The sequence below is a fragment of the Gymnogyps californianus genome, chromosome 19 (assembly GCF_018139145.2).
Source record: "Gymnogyps californianus isolate 813 chromosome 19, ASM1813914v2, whole genome shotgun sequence".
Lineage (NCBI taxonomy): Eukaryota > Metazoa > Chordata > Aves > Accipitriformes > Cathartidae > Gymnogyps > Gymnogyps californianus.
In genome coordinates, this window is record NC_059489.1 from 6814643 (window position 1) to 6832129 (window position 17487).

Here is a 17487-nt window from a genome sequence, read left to right on the forward strand (position 1 = left end):
AGGACAAGCCCTGAGAAACACGAGCGGACGGAAAGTCTTATCATATGGCTGTAGGCAGTAATCCTTCTTATTTTCCACAGAAGTATGTAAAGTATTATTTGAATTCCCTGAGACTAACAGCCTACTCTTGGAGGTGAAACTGCCAAGGATTTGTAATTGTTCACATTGTAGAGGAAATAATAGAATATCTCAAAAGTAAGGAAATTCTTGCTCCAAAAATAATTTTTCTATGGTATTTAGAAAAACAAACCCAAAACAGCTCATTATGGCTTCTCTGTCCTATTTTAGTCCTATTTTCAAATGCAGCATCGCTCTTCCAGTGATTTATTACACCCCGTCTCAGCTACAGTCAGCTCTAAATTGCGGTTAATTTTAGCAGAATTTTCATCTTCTGTGCAGAAAAGGTATTTGATATGTGTGATCACAGCTGCTGCGTTGTCATGGATTACTTTAAGGGACCATGAACACTGCTACCATGTATACAACGGGGCACACTTCCACCGTGTGTTAAACCTCTACAACCCCCCTGAAATCCAATGGCTTTCTCCGTAAGTGAGAACAAAATGTTTTTTAAGCTACCAAACTAAATAGCTTCCCCTGAGTCCAGTATCCTTTCCTTATTGGGAAAAAGATGACCTAATAACATAACTCCTTCCCCATTTCCAGTGGCACATTACTAGGTTTCAGAAGCAAAGTTAGAAACCAGAACGGGTAATGTTTTCGGCTGAGGTTAAGGAGCATGGCTTTAGCAAAGCTGGTGGCAGAGTCCTTGGCTGCTTGCAGACCACTCCGTCCGTGCGAGGTCCCGGGACTCTGTGCTGCCACAAGGCAAAAGCGAACATTTTTAGCCAGTGGCTTCTGGCTTTCAGTTTTTGACCAGTAAATTATTAAAACAACGTCCTCTGCTGCTGCTGCTGGGGTTTTGCAAGTGTTTTAATACTCATTGCTGCACCTGGTAGTTGAAATAAAGGGGGCTTATTTGGGAATGGCAAAAGGAAAAACAGCACCTTCATTCATAACACATGGGATCCATCTGAGCAAATCTCTTTGTTTACTTGATGGCCAGCCTTTTTCTCTATTCCCCCCCCGCCACTCCTTTTAGGACTGCAGAAACAACCTGGCTACAGAACACAAACCCAGTGACTTTTTTCAGCGTGGTACGTGTTGCTGTCAGCCTGGTTTGGGCTGCAGGAGCTTTGCCGTTGGACATGATGTAAGAGGCAGGACGAGCAGGTATTTTCAGATGCCAGCTTGAGCTGGCAGTGCTGACAGGTTGAAAAATGAATTTTAGGGTTGTAAGCTAAGCACATTTTGAGCTGGGAGCATCACAAAGAACATCTGCCTGGTCATTTTAACCATGCCCCTGTTTTGCACTCCAAGCACGCTTTGTGTTTCAAGTGCAGCAAAGGCTGATGATTTACATGTTAAATCAAACCATTTCATACAGGATTCCTTCCAGGAATATAAAGCATTGATGATGGCCACCACCAACAAAGAGCATGGTGACACTGCTAAAATACTATGGATTGGCCCCAGGGCATGCTGAGTTCTGGAGTATCAAATTCGGACGTGTCTTTTGACAAGAAAGCAAGGAAAATGATCAAACAGAGCGAGTGCTGTACCCACATCGGCATAAGTGACAGCTGCCACACACCTCCCCACTTAACTCATCAAACCTTTTCTATTTTATATAGGTCACGGGTCAATTAAATACGTGCGCTGTCTGCATCAAGTCCTGCACAGTGCCAGCGCCTTTCTATCTGGAACAGAAACAGACTGCGGTGCAAACAAGCCCACCGACGATCCCCATCGCCCGCGACGCAGAGAGATAAAAATGCGCATCATCACTCACCAGATCAGCTTCGCACTCTCTCTTGCAAGTGCTCTGCGCGTCTACCCACAGGTTGGGGTTCATGTCATTGGGGCATATCCCAGCGTGGGAATAGCGGATTGGAGGTAGAGCTCTCCCTTTCAGAGAGACCTCCAGAAGCAAGAGGACACTGCTCTTCCCCAGCAAGATCCACATCCACCGAGTGAACAGCACCAACAACATCTCAGAACTTCTCCAGGGCAATGGCAGTGACTGAGCTGGAGGTAGTTCTTGTTTGCTTGGGGTTGCTTTTTTTTTTGGTAAGCCTTAAATTGTCGAGGAACCCAAATGCACCTGACTTCTGTAAAAACTTCAGCAAGCTCCTTTGCTGCCTCTGTTGATAGTGCAGTTTGGTCTGGACCTCATTGGATTAAAGGTCCTAGGAAGTTACCCCCTTATTTTAAGAGAAATGCTAATAGTCTGAGCAGAGTTAGCTCTATTTATACCCTGCCTCTGTTAACAAGTCAGAAAAAGTAAACTTGATTTCTTTGACAGGCACACGCTTCCTATGTCCTGGTGGCAGTCAGACAGATTTGTTGCAAGAAAAAAAAGCTGGAAAGAGTTCAAAAGGCTGGAACTGGCACGGTGGGACCCCTGCATGTTTCTGAATGCAGGGAGGCCTTCTTAACCCCTTTAGACCTAAAGTACTTCCCTATGCTAAGAATGGCATTTACTTCTGAAAGAGTACTTGTCTAAATAACACGGACCCGCGGTCAGGGGATTTCCCCACGGCAAGGGGCTACACAATCACTTGCTACAAGGAACAAGTAATAGGATTGAAGCAATTAAAGCTAGAATATCATATTTTAACAAAGGAAGTGGGGAAGAAATAACTTATTTAAACTTAGGATTGACAAAGCAGTATGTCTTCATAACTTCTCCCAGGGCTCCTCTGGGCTTTTTTCTTCTCTTTGGTGGGGAGATTTCCAGGATGCTGGTTTTAATGCTGCCCTCCCACCCCACCAGCAAGATGTTAAAAGTGTCCCTGAATTCCTCCACATTTCCTGACAGCCAGATCCCATTTTACAGTGCATTGCTGACCCCTTTAACAGCGACAACAAAAAAATAGTAGAAGTTCAACTCTATGGAAACCTGCATAAAGGAATGTACAGCATTTTTGCATCGGGGGGCGGGGGGGAAATTCAGTCAAGCTGAGTTCCTCGTTCCCTGATTATTACAGCAAGGGGCTGATCCTGCTCGTGCTGAACACGTGCCAAAATCCAGAGACGAGTGGCAGAAGTCAGAGTTGCTCAGCACCTTGCAGGATGAGAGCCTTTGGGCTGAGTTCTGGGCTAGCCTGGATGGATCCTGCATGGTGCTAAGAGCCTCCTGGGAGGACCAGGTAAGTTTGCATCCCACGTCGGGGTTCAGCAGGGCCGGACCAGCAGCGCTGTGCTTTGGGAGGAGGGAAGGTTGTGCATCTGCCCTGTGCCCAGCGCCGAGCGCTGCAAAGCCAACAGACCCAGGCACAATCAACCCTTACTTTAGTAAAGTTTTTCCGTTGGGTTCATTAAACCAGGGTTGCTTTTCGTGGCTGAGTTTGGGCCTAATTCTCCCCTGAGTGATGATGGCTGCCAACCAGTACAACCAGCAGTGAACTGGGCCACCATGCAGGCAATGCCCCAGGCCGTGGGGCTCCTGCTCCTCTCCTGGGGCAAGGCAGCAGAGCGCAGAGACCTGCTGGTGTTTCCTGAGGATCACCTCCGAACGATCTGCCCTCGGCTCTGGCATTTCTGTGGCAACCCAGGCTTATGAAAGAGGCTCTAGCAGTTTTGATTTGTGTGACCGCATTAACGATATGCACAGTATTTGAATTTCATATGACGTGCAGAGAGAAGTTGTCCAAATTAGCTATTTATAAGGAGCGAAGTCAACCGCCAGGCAGCAGCTTGCAGTTGATTTATTCTCTCTGAAACTTTAGAAACCTGCATGACACTTGTACAAAGTGTGGCTGTGTGCAAAATGTTTTATTCAATACTTGTTTACAAAGACAAACGCAGCACCCTGTGATGCCTAAAAAAGCCAACCAAAAATGACACATTCCCAAGAGGTACTTAAAATTCTTACAGCTCTATTAACAACAAAATCACATGTATTAGTGGTTCTGTTGACTAAACAAAGACACTTTATATTGTAAAACTGACTACAGATAAGCTTTGAAACAAGCTGTATGTGGGTCTCGAAGAGTGCGGGTATCCCAGGCGCTGGAGGAGCTGCTGTGATGACCCCAACAGCCGCTGTACATGCAGGGAATTTACCCTTGGTGCATGGAATTGCCACCGTGTAGCCATGGATGTCATTTTTCCCTGCCATCTTGAGTCTTTTCAGGCTGTTTTACCCCCTTACCTGCTGGGCCAGAGGTGGGGAGCTGATGGGTCCACGGTGCTCTTGCAGCCTCCATCTCTTCTCCTGGTGCCAGAAAGCCACCTCCTTGCAAGCTTTGGCTATGTTGAGTGAGAGACCCACGAGTGTGGACCCACCCTAGGTGGGACTCTCTTCCAAGCAGGAAAAAATAACAATATCTTTTTTTTTTCCCCCCTCCCAGACCAAGGATCCCTTGCCCAGAGGCACATTTCAGCTGCGGGGGAGCAGAGTGGGGCTCTGAAGAATCAGACACTGGTTTGCATCAGACAGATGGAGCAGTCTTCTGCTTTGCTATGTCCTCCTCCATCCAGAGGGATGTTCTCCAGGGACAGGTAAGTCCCACCGCAGCTTTCTGCTTTCGGCTCCCAGGTATCATGTTCAGTGCATGGTGGCCAGGACGGTGGAGCTCAAGAGGTGACAGGTTAATGAGCCCAGCTGAAGGAGCAGTTGCACGGGACGTGCAACTCAGCTGATGATTGAATTGTGTCCCTATTGCAGGTCAGTGGGGTCGTTCAAGGCAAGGCCATTTGAATGGCTGGATTCGATGTATTGTCACCCCAAACGCTGGGCCAGCGCTTGGCACAGCAGAGAGGGGCAAGGACATCCCATAGGAGCTTGGGAGAAAGGGCAAAGCAATTATCATTAATGACAACGATGGTTTTGTTGGGTCACTGTACTAACATTATAAATGAGGCACAGGAAACCCGTGTCAACTGAGAAATGATGCTTTCAGCAAAACTTTTGCATAGGAAGCCTCTTAGGGAATCAAATCCTGGCCCAAACCAATGGAAACCGGACAAACGCTGTGCCTCTCTGACTCCCATCGCTCCAGGAACAGGGAGTGCTCAGCCCTATGAAGCATCAGTCCCTTGGCCACCTGAACACAGCCGGGAGAGCAAGCAAAACAGCACCATAAATCTCCCTGTGAATGCGGGCAGGCAGCTCCTGAGATCAGAGGAGGCAGTGAGGACTCTGAATAACCCTCGACTGCTGCCCCGTCCCAGCCAGGACATCCCCGACATGCTGTTACCCAACCTGAGGAGCACATCCAGGAGGGGACACCACTATGCAGGCTGCCCCGGGTTGGTTCGGGGAAAGCGGGGACCCTGGTTGTCCCAGCATGGACAGCCAAGCTCTGCCTAATGCACTTAATATCTCCTGGGTTTCATTGAGGGCTGTTTTCTCGCCTGGTTTAAATTAGTTTAACTCCACTGACCTCAATGGATCTGACTGGGTACTCCAGAACAACACCAGCTAACAGCAGCTGTGAATCGGGGTCTTTGTCAAGGTCCCTGGGCATAGTTTTTCTGTTCTTTCTTGTTTATAAAGCACCGTGCATTTTTTTCTTTAATGTAAGAAATAAAATAATCCTTATTCTCCATTTCTATGAACAAATCTACTATGAGCGCTGAATTTACAGCTTATCTTGTCTCATCCATGTCAGATAGATACTGATGTGATAAAGATCTTCCCAAATGAGTTCAAGCCTTAGAAGAAACCCCACTACTCCCCCAAAATCCCCCTTTCTGATCAAGGTGTTGATCTGAGTCTGTTGGATGGGGAGCTGGGACGAGCTTTCTCTGGATCTCAGATGGACAAACCTGAGCCCTGATGGCACAAAGCAACATCCCGGATCTGCTCCCGGCAGTGGGGACAGGCCGTCTCTGACCAGCCTGTGCTCTACAGATGTCCATCCGACACTACACCACAGTCCTGAAAAGCCCTCCTAGGATGTCCAGGGTCCTGGTTAGGGCTGTTGATCTAGAATTGGCTTACCTGTTGCTGTTTTTTGTAAATGATAATTTCTTGGCCCTTTTTCTTACTCTTGCCAAGCTCCTATGGGATGTCCCTGCCCTTCTGTGCGGTGTCAAGTGTTGACCCAGTGTTTGGTGTGACCCCTTCTAATCGAGGAGGGAAACGGGATTCTCTGATGCACAGGAAAGTGTAATCGTGTTGGTTTTTTTCTTAAACCACTGTTAAAGGAACAGCAAACTGTTGATCGTATTTATTAGGCAAAACGAGCAATCCTCGTCTGGAGGATTTACTCAGCGGACGGTGGATTGATTTGCTGGTTTTATTGTGGAAGGGCTCTTGGCAGGAACCATCACCCTGCGATGTTAAACCTCCCATCTCCCATTGATCTCTGCCTCGGCAAAGGGGCCCTTCCAGATTCGGCCTCTCGTGCTGTCTGGGCCTGCCGCCACTCGCAGCCAGTTTTGCCAACACAAACACAAACCACCCCCTCTCCAGGCACGGCTGTGATTCATCGCTGCCGGGTGGTAGCTTGCTGGCTGTGGCATCAAGAGCCCTAACACGAGGGCTCATGGCTGGAGCGGGCGCTTGTCTGTGCCGGGGGTGCAATGGATGCCCTCAGCACCCACCACCAGGAGAGGCAAGCCTGGCGGTTGCAGGTTGGACCTGTGTGCCTCTACTGGACCTCTTCTGCCTTTAAGCTTAGCTTAAAGCAAAGACTCTGGCCCTTGAGGCCTCCCTCCTCCTCCACGCAAGGCAGCTGGGCACAGCAGGACCTGGTACTAACTCCCTGCACCACCCGGGCCAGCGATCTGCCCCTTCTTCCAAACAGGGCACGAAAACCTGCCCTGCCTGCAGGGACCCTGATCGCGCAGGCAGCCCCAAGGACATGCTCTTCTTCAGCCCCACCATCATCATTCACGCTCCTTAGGTGGCTCCTTGTCCATGCACAGATGAAAATGCAATGCCTGAACAGAAAAGTACTTTAAAAAAACCCCTCTGTCTCATTTAGAAAGTAACGATGTTCCAGTCTGTATGTAAAGCTTATTGCACTTAAAGCTGATTGATAGCCAGACATTTGAGAGGGAACGTCACTGCCAGATCCCTTTTGGAGCAAAGCTGCCAACCACTTGCCTCAAGCAGTAACGTTGCTTCCAAACCCACACAGAAATCCGGATAATGCCTCAGGACCTCGGCTTTAGCTTGCTTTGGACTGCAAAGGGCCAAATCTTCCCCTTTGAGCGATGCCCCACTCCCACGAACCTTGGCAGGACCTGCGCAGGGGATGGCCAGGGAGCCCAGCCTGGATGCCTTTCCACATCCCTTAGAAGAGTGCACGTCTCACGCTGGCCATGAGGCTGGCGGAGGGAGCAGGATTTTCGGCACCATGTGATGCACCTCCCAACATCAAAGCAAAGGCAAAGGCTGCTGTGCTGGCCACATGCTTTGGAAGCACATGCATACGAGCAGGGGCAGACCTGGGCTGAAGGTACGCGATGGTAACGGCGTGCCTGGGTCCTATTTTGGGGGCTGTTCGTATGCATAATTAGCAGTGGAAGCATATTTCAGTTTCCCCCTAGTTAAGATTTTTGTCAGGGTTCCCTGTAAGCGCCCATAACTAGCAAGCGCTCGTTTCCATTCCTGAAATAACCCATCTGAGCAGATAACAGCATGTATGGACAGGCTCAGGGACCGGGGGCATATTTAGAGCAGCGATTGCTCACCGAAATGAGCCGCTGTTTATGTGCATTCTGCCTCACGCGCAGATGCTCAGTAAGCAGAAGTTAATGTAGTTAGACAAAAGGGCTCAGTTTGGGGGGAAAAATCAATAATGTCAGGGAGTTTATTACGGAGTTATGGGCCACCTGCTAGAACTCAGCATTAGGCCTGCGTTACGTTGTGTTTCGGTGAGAGCTGATGGCGTTGCACTCAGACAAGGCTAGCGCCAGAATTATTATTTTATGCCTCGGCAGATGGCTTCTGCTCGGGGGTTTTATCTTTGAGTGCAGACATACGACTAATCATCATTTGCTTTCTCTTTCTCTGCTAACGTAAGCTGGGCAGGAAGCAATTGCCAGTTTGATGATGGTTCATTATTGCTAGGTTTATTCTGTCTGAAACAGCACAGCAGGAGGCAAAGAGGGTACAAAGGCAGATAATCAACCAGTTATCAGTGAGATATGGGGAAAAGCTGGGCTCAGGGGCTTGTCTTTCACTAGCCCATCTCTTTCTCTTTCAGAGGCAAAGCCTTAGGTTTCTCATAGATAATTCGGGGAGGCCATGGAGTTGGTATCTTTGGATTGTCAAGATTGCAAAGGTCAAACGTTGGGAATGAGTTCATCCTGCCTTAGAGCAGGAGGGTCTAAGTCACTTCCCAAAGTCCCTTCCAGCCCTGTTCTCCATCACCCTCAATGAGGAGCGAGACCTGCTCCGTCAGTTAAGCTTTGAGTTAGGGAAATCTGAGATCTGTAATGCAACCTGGAAAGCCAAGAAACAGAAATCACAGCCTCAGTGGCATCGTTGCAGGGCCGGCACTTTTCACGTCAGGCGCTCTCAGTTATCTGCTTGCATGGTGTACAGGCTGGACAACGGTACTGTCACCTGCTGAACGCGGGGAAACCCGTACCACACAAACGCGCGGCTGCAGCAGAGAGGCTCGTGGACCTCGCTTTGTTGCAGGCTTTAGTAACTAGTGGTTAGTTTTGTGGCTAGCCTCAGTAACAGCACTTTAGGAAACTCTGGCACCAAATCCATGGTGTGCAAACGGAGATGTTCCCATGTCTCGCAGCACTGCTGTGGCTGTATAAGCCATAGCATGAAAACCTCAGAGTTGCACTGTACAGTTGTTGTTGTTTGTTATGATTTTCAGTTTTTCTGCTTGGTTCCAGCTCGATTTGAGAGAAAGCTGAGAATAAGAGCGAGGTGCGGGCCTGGCGCATGCTCAGGTTGAGTGCTCAGCACATCTTTCACCAAAGCCGGTGATGTTTCTCCAGGAACGTGAGTTAATTTAGTTCAACATGTAGGAGGCTAATGAATATTATTAAACCCATTGCACAGATTCACTTCAGTCTGCAAATGACCCTAATTTAACCTCCCTTCTTTACTTTTAGGAATTTAAAGCTGGGAGGAAATCACTTGCTGAGTATCACACAGCAACAGCCATGAAAGGCTGGAGTCCCGAGACCCTGCTTCCAACCCCACAGGCACCGTTTGCTTGTCAAAAAGCTAATTCAATACAGAAACGTCACGTTGCTTTTGTTTGTGATGTGATTCAACTTATATAAACTGTAAGGTTTTAATCTGCAGTGCTAATTTAATTTACCCCCCCCCCCAGCTGTCATCTTTCTTCCTTGAAAACCCAGAGTTTCTCCTGGTTTGTACTGTAAGCCTTAATTCCCCGTGACTTCAGTGTGAAGGTGCCATCTCACCATCACTCTGAGCTGATCCTTTTAGAAAGTTTATGAACCTTTCAGTGGATGAGGTCTGAGCTGAGAGTTCGTAAGGTGAGATAAAACTGCTGCAGATTTGCCTGGTTTTGTGCTTCGTTGTGAGACTTGACCAAACCGCTGAATCCGTCGAAGTTTGGAAGCCCTCGCTGTGGCTGGGAGCCTCTCCAGGAGATGCAGAGCAGCTCCCAGCGACTGGGCTTTTCATCAGGCAATGAGCGCTGGCTTCTCCAGACAACCTGGAAGTCCCAGAGCTCCTCCGAGGGTTTGGTATCCAAAACTTCTCTATAAACAATAATTAATTTTCACAAAATGGAACTATTTCCATTTCTGCAAGTATCATGAAATCCTTTTAGCGTCAATTCTGTCTTCTTGGAATTTCAATCTAAATTAGGACAAAATTCTTTTTAACTGAAGAGTTATTGCCTTCGTTTGGCTTTGCTGGCTGTTAGCAGTCCTGGCCGTCGCACAGCCTATGCTCTAACCATGCTTAGAGCGTGACCTCTGCCAGAAGCAGTCCCCTACCTGGTAAGCTGGGCACATTAACAGTCTTTCCAAGAGGTGAACTGTTTTGTTTCCGTTTGTCCTGTGTATTCTTTTACCACCAGATGCAAGACATCATATGCTCAGCATTGCTCGACCCAGATGACGGCCATCAGAAACAGTAAATCTCTTCTGGGCCACTGACACCGTTACTCAAAATGCCCAAAGAAGACTAAATGCAGATCTGGTATAAACAGGGTGCTCCTCCTCTCCTGGCATTCATTCAGCAGCCCATCTGAACACAAGCTAGAGGCGCAAGTGATGTCTGCAAAGCGGTGATGATCTACTTCCATTGATCCTTAGAGCAGCAAGCCAACCCTGCCTGCCCTGGCAACGGGATGTTTGTCTGCATTTAATGGCTTTTTTTCATTGTCGCTTTTTCTGATTTCACCTAATTCAACGTACATTTTTATTTTGATCTTTTATTGTTTGCAGCGTGAAGAGTCCACCCGCAGCCTACATTGTAGCAGGGTTCACTGAGATGCAGCACTTTCTTTTCCACGGCAGTTTTGAAGATAACCAGTCCTTGATTGCCTGATGTGATGGTGACCGGCAGAGCAATTGTAGGTAATGCTTAAGAGATTCATGTGGTTTAATCGTTATAATTTTCCTGTGCCTCTAGGGCCTGCACGTTGGGCTCATTGCGTTATCTAACCAATTGCTAGGATTGTGTTTTAATGATAGACGCAGCAGGCTGCCTTTGAGCAGGGAGGTACAAAGGAATCGGAGTGTCATTAGAGGCGAGCGTTTCAAACGCTCTGTAATGGCCTATTTTTCTCCGATTGAAGTCGATGGTAAATATTCTGCTGACTTCAAAGGGGAGCGGGGTGAAGTTACAGCCAAATACTCTTGGAAGTCCCACCCAGCGCTTGATTTTTCTTGACCTGAAGGCCAGTTCAGTCAGCTCTGCTTCCACAAAGGAGCTTTCAGGAGTCCTGTAAAAGCCGCCGGAGTGATTTTAGCCCTGGGTTCACATGGTAGCAGCATGTGAATTGCGGCAAATCTAGAGGACGGTTCAGCCCTCCCAAGTTCTGATTTCTCTTCTGCAGATGCCCGGCTGGCATCGCCTTTGCTCTCTCCTCGTTGACCGTGGGGAAGTTTAGGGCAATGGGATTCCTGATCGGGTACTTCAGTTCAGTGGGGTGAACTCCTGCAGTGAGACGGGAGGATCTGGGGTACCCTCACAAAACCTTTGGCTTTGCTGTGCGTCAGCCATGACAACAAGCTGGCCTATGCGCCTGGAAAATCTTTACATCATCTCTGCAACCCATGGCATGAGCTGTGACTTTGTTTCTTCCCATCACAGAGAAAATGGTCTTGAATTCCTTTTTCTTTTGTGTTTCTTCTTTTGTAATTTTACACATTTTTCTTTTGTGTTTCTGTAACACCGTAGTTACAAAGCTCTATGCAGAGTGGAAAATCAGACTTTTCCATACATTTCCAAACATTTCCATAAACTAATTTCCTTTTAAAATCAATTAGATTTGTCGATACGGAATTGTTATCTGCATGGGACCCGTTCCTGTCTCTGCCACTGACTTATTCTGTGAGCCTAGACCACTTACTGCCTCTGTGCCACAGCTTCCACCTCTCTGAAGGGGACTATAAAGCTCACAAGTGGGTCAAGTGACATCAGTTTGTCTTTTCAATCCCTACTTCTTGCCATTGCCGCAGAAGTGATGTGCGTGTGAGGTGTGATTTGCTGCAACCCCAAAACTGTCTGAAAAAAACGACGAATGCAAAAATCGTATCTACAGCCATTTGTTTGCATGTCTTAAGCTGCAGCTTGAGCACAACCCTTTCTAGCTCACACACATACATACTTTTTTTTTTTTTTTTTTAAACTTTGCCATGGCTAGAAACCTAATACTGTTACTGTTTCAGAACATATACTTGGTTTGTACTTTCTCAGCTCCTTCTTGATTTCTTTGAGGAATCTGGCGTACCAATGGCCATAGAAAACCAGGTTAGTGCACAGTAGAGGCTTTCATGGCCACTAATCTTGATGACAAAATTATTCGAACAAACACTTCTTGTGTCACCAATATATATTATGTAAAACCTTGTGACTTTGATTATGTGTCTATAATACAGATTAGTCTGTTTGGGTGTTTGGTGCTGACCTCCAATAAGCTCCTAAAGTATTAGCAAGAATTTGCAAGTGACAGGCAGGCAGAGGTGCTGTTCTGCCTAATCCCATTCTCAAAACTCTGGCTATATATGTCTGAACAGTTTCTGTTGCTTTTCTTAAGGCACCGGGTTCTTTATTTCTCTGCCCCCTCCCAACTGCCTTTGTCCTTCTCTCCACTGCATTGATGTACCACAAATGTTGGAAGATTTAGCTAACCTTATGGATTAGAGCCAGGAAGACAGCGAGAACAAATTTAGAATAGGAGGCAGAGAATGTACCAGCTGGGAGGTGATGCTGTCAATCTCCATGGAGACCTCTTTAGTTACAGCTTTGCTAATTACTTTGTTGAATTGTATAGCGTCTGGTTGAAAGCCCATCCAAGTCAATGGAGAGTTTCTAATTGACTGGCCATGTCTCAGGACCATGAAGAGTGCACAGGGCATAGCCCCTAAGTGTAACCAGTTATGATTTGCATTTGTGGCTTTCTCCTTGATGGCCAAAACACAACCTAAGGAGAATCTAAACACCTTGATCTGGTCTCCTGCATGGGGCCAGCTTCTTCTAAAGAAAAAAGCCCCGCAGGAACAAATGTAGACCTTGTCTTAGCAAAACAATTTTTCTCTTAGACATGCAGGTGAGCCATCTCCATCATCTTGTTAACAGCATGTGTACTTTCCACAGGAGTCAGCTCCTGTGGGAGATGAACTGGGACAAGATCCACAGAAGCCTCTTGGCTCCGAACGCCTAGATAGGACATGTCCCGACACAGGAGTCAGGCAACTACATACATTTGCCCCATGTCCCCAGGATGAGCCTGTTTCATGGCTTGGGAGGGCAAAGTGAGGGACTACAGGCACGGGCAGAGAGGAATGCAGCCAGATGTCTGGAGAAAAAGCGAAGGCAGCCCCTCGTCAGCTCAGTTTTCTGGGTTAGGACATCTCTTAGCTCAGAGGGGACTGGGCTCACGCCTGGGGACCCTACCCACAACCGCAACACAAACAACAACAACCCTCAGGGGGAGAAGTTTGGATCCATGGCACTGCAGCTCAGGCTTGTCATTACTTGAAGCCAAACGGGCTTTAGACACTAATCCACTGAACAATTTCCAGTTGTTATCAAAATCTATTGGACTTCTTAACCACGAGCTGATGTACCACCCCCCTCAGGTTCCAGTTCTCTGACTTGTTTGTTCAGAAATTATTTATTTATCCTACAAATAGGAACAATGTTAAATTAACAAATGAAAAAAATCAGCCACACACCACGCCTGATTTCTAAAGGGATTTGGCTGCCTGAGCAGATCCTTCCCCTGCAGATAACCGTTCCCCCAAACATCAAGGCCATTTTCTAAACCCCCATCAAATTTCACTCCGTGCTGCAGGCGTGTGCATCTGTGTGCACGTGTATGTGCTCACACCTGCTGAAAAATCTCTTTCTTAGGCACTCAGTTTCCCCTCGAGCCCCTGCGGGATGCTCACTAGGGCTGAAAATCCATGGGATAACTGGTTGCACTGCAATTCAGGGATGCTCTGGGTGGCTAAGACCTGTCCTAAATCCCAGCCCTCTGTACAACTATCAGCGTTGCAATTCCTGCCTGGCGATTTGGTGAAAAGAGCCGTGATTTAAGGTCAAAAGAAAGATGATCGGTGAGTTCCCTGCAACTTTGCAATTCACTGGAAGGTTTTATTTATCTCGTCAAGAATAGAGAAGCTAAAGGTAGGGCCCCAACCACCCTGCCTCAGGTGCTCATCTTGCCTGACTCTAGACAGCTGGAAATTATTGGGTTCACAGCTCGTTACCTTTGGCTCCTTTGACAGTAGGCAGAACACAATAGGCATCTCCAGAGGATGATTTGTCTGCGCTATTCTTAGACACCTGCCCCAGGATGAGATGAATCAGCCTCTGTGCTGCATGTTTCTTCCCATGGGCACGAAGCGAGCGTTGGGTGACGCAGGCTCAGACTTGATAAGGTGGAGCTTCGAATTTAACCTAATTCACCTACAAACTCTCACACGGGCACTTCCATGGGGCCAGCACAAAAACTGGTATAATATAAACTGCTTCTCCCCTGTGACTTACTTTGACTTCCTCCTCTGAAATTGTCTCCTCCGCATTCAAACGCTCATTGAAAGGCCCAAAGTAAGCAGCGTAAATTAGTTTAAATCTAGGTGAATATTGGGCTTGACTTTTAATTAATTCCATCTTTATTCTCCACCAGTCCTGCCATTTCCCTGAGCCTTAATGCCGTAACGGCTTTAAATCTTTCTGTATGTGTGTATGCACATTAAGTATAATGTTTAAGGTTTCTGATTATCCCTAAATCTTATTTCTAATACCCTTACACAAGTGCAGGGCTGGTTGAAATTGCCAGAAACATCATTTTGGTGGGTTGGGTGGGGACTGGGTGTTTCAAAGATGATTGTACAGCTGTATCACTGTGTAACTGGGAATTAAGCCTTTAAAAAGATGTTTAATAATAATTTTAAATGACTGAGAACTTGGTTAAAGGAGTCAGGGAATGAAACCTGAAATGCAAAGGGAGTGAAAAACTTCATAAGCCTTAAAAAAAAAACCAGGGGCAAAGAGCAGACAGACAGACCACGGTTTCTCCAAAAAAGGAGAAAAGAACCAATCCAGAGGTTCAGTCACAGTCGGAAGCTTGCAAAAAGACAGATATTAAAACTAAACCAATAAAATCTGGAAAACTTGCTCTGAGGACAAAGAATGGCCCAACTCTCCCTTGTGGTTACTCCAAGCAGCAGCAGGATGTCCAAGCACGTAACAGCTAAGCGCTGGCTCTGCGCTGCCAGGCATGCCCCAGCGATGCCCGCAGGCTGTCAGGGCTGCGCCCAAGGCTGGGGGATATGGTTCCCCCTCGGGTGCTGAACGCACAGGGAGCACTGAGCACCTGTAAAACACAAAGAAAACAAAATGTCACTGATCTGGGCTCCACACACACACACACACACACACTCTCGCCGTGGCTCAGAGCTCAGCATGTTCCTGCTGAAGGCCAAGGACATTTAGCAGGCACATTTGGGAGGCAAAATGATTGCTCGCTTTTGCGCAGCCGAGCCACGAGCACGCGGCACCGGGTGCGATTCCCAGCAGCTTCCAAAGGCGATGGCCAGCCCTCTGCCAGCACCTGCCTCCGCGCAGCCGGATCCGCACAGCCCCTGCTGCTCTCGGTAGGGAGATGTACGCACGTGTGCCCTGCACAGGTACAGGCACCGTGGGGGCTTGCCAAGCGCGGGCACAAACCCAGCTGCCGTGTGGGAAAGGGGAGGGAAGGAGCAGGGAAAGGACATGGCTTTCTTGGTTTTGGTGTGTGCAACACTAGTGCCGATAAATGGGGAGGGGGCAATGCGCGCGAGGGGGTCTGAGGCTCCACGCGCGAGGCACAAGCAGGAAGGCTCATGGCGGCAGCAGGGAGTTTTGAGTCAAGTGAACTCGCTGCTAATCCTCTTCTACACAGGCTTTCTTGCGGGAGGAAATCTTATGACTCCAGGGAGAAGTACGTTGTGTAACTAAGCAATGGTGAACCCGAGTTGCATTTAAGAGGGCTTGGCACCAGCACGACAGGGTAGGATACTCATCCTGAGAGAGCGTGAGAGAGACTGTCTCAGTGCATGGCCTGCCGGCTTCGAGTCCTTAAAAGCCCTGGTGTGGCCTTGGGAGAGGAGCTCAAGTAGAGGGAAAAAAAAAAGAGAAAAAAAAGCCCCATAACCCTAAAGAAACCAGCTCACTGCGCGGGGGCTTCCCTGCGCTTGTTGTTGAAACATTGCATAATGTCCCTTTGCACTGCGCGGAGCTTTGAAATCCGCAGGATCAAAGCTGTATGGGGACACTATGGATGTGCCGAGACAAATTTAAAGGCATTTTACAATTATAGCAAGAAGCACAAAGCCACACTTCGGGCTCCTCTTGCTGTTCCACCGTGACATCTAGTGGCACAGTGCAGTTTTACTGATGAGCTGGGGTCTGTGTTTCTGCTTTTAGGCCTACTCCTGCACTCAGCTCCTGAATAGCTTTTCCCCATCGCTCTGAGAGATGTCATGCATGACTTTGGAAAAGGCTATTTTGCCACTTTTTATCCTATTGGATTTTTCCAGTTTTAACAAGTTGGGATTTAAAGCTTTCGCCGTGTGCAAGAGAGCGTTCTGCTTCCTAGAAAGTACCGCCAGGTCTCCACATTTGTGTGCCTTGTCTTTGTTTTACAACTTTATGCCACAGATGCTGAAAACAGACAAAAGGGATCATGGGTTAAAAAGTGTGATCATTTAAGACAGCTTTTACTGAAAAAGGAGGTGAGTTAAAATAAAAAGATCTAGGTCACAGCAGCATCTAGTTGAAGGCTGGTCTGGCAGGTCTCTGAGGTCTGAATTTGCAGTTGTCACTGGGTAAATCTTGTCTGCAAACCATTCTCTAAATCGAATTGTTTCTCATACAGTTGGTTGTGTCTTTCGGTACGAGCTGGGCAAAATTTTTGCTCAGCCTGTTGCAGTCTGTTGCGTGAGATCAACGGCATGTGATCCGGTGTTAAAAAAATGCCACTGAGTCACGGTGTAACCTTTGTCATGCTAGTTAAAAATGTCACCGCTGTGTGTGCGTGTCCCTGCTGGCGTTCACGAGGGCGGTTTGCAGGGATGCTGGGCACTCACTTAAGAGAAACAGAAAGGTCTATAGCCTGTGGGCCTCAGCCTCTTCCGAGTGATTAAAAGGAAGATGATTACGCCTCTTTTTCTGTGTTTTGAAGCTTTATTTATATTGATAGATATTCGGGAACTGTTTGGACGGTATATGCTGCAGGCACAGTCTTCACATAATTGCCACAACTGCCACAGCAGGAACGCGGCAGTCCACAGCGACTGCAACCCAAGTCCTAAATTAAACGGTAGGTTAAAAATAATGTTGCTAATAAGAAAAGTAAGCGATAAAAGAGAGACAATGAAAAAAAACCCCAGCTTACTGCAAATTTCTCATTGGTGGCAGACACTGATGCCAAAATAGAAACCTTGGAGTTAAAAAAGAGCTCCCCAAGACACGCCACAGTGATTTAATTAAGAGCGTGAGCAACACGCCAGAGAGGCAAGGGCTGGGAATTAGGGGTGCCAGGGCTGGGGGTGCCCGGGGAAACCCCCGGCGGGTTTCGCTCCCAGCCCACGGCTTTTGAGCCCATCCTCGTGGTACCTGCCCGGCCCCGGCCCATGGGGGCCTCACGGCTTGAAGGCAGGAGCCAGGCTGCGGCAGCTCAGCCGGTTAAAAACGCCCCGAAGAGGGCAAAGCCGGTTTGATGTGCCTTTGCCGGGCAGGCGATTTTGAATCGCAGCTTTTTTCCCCCTTCCCCGGGAGCCATCTCCCCTTAAGCCTCCACGCCGGGC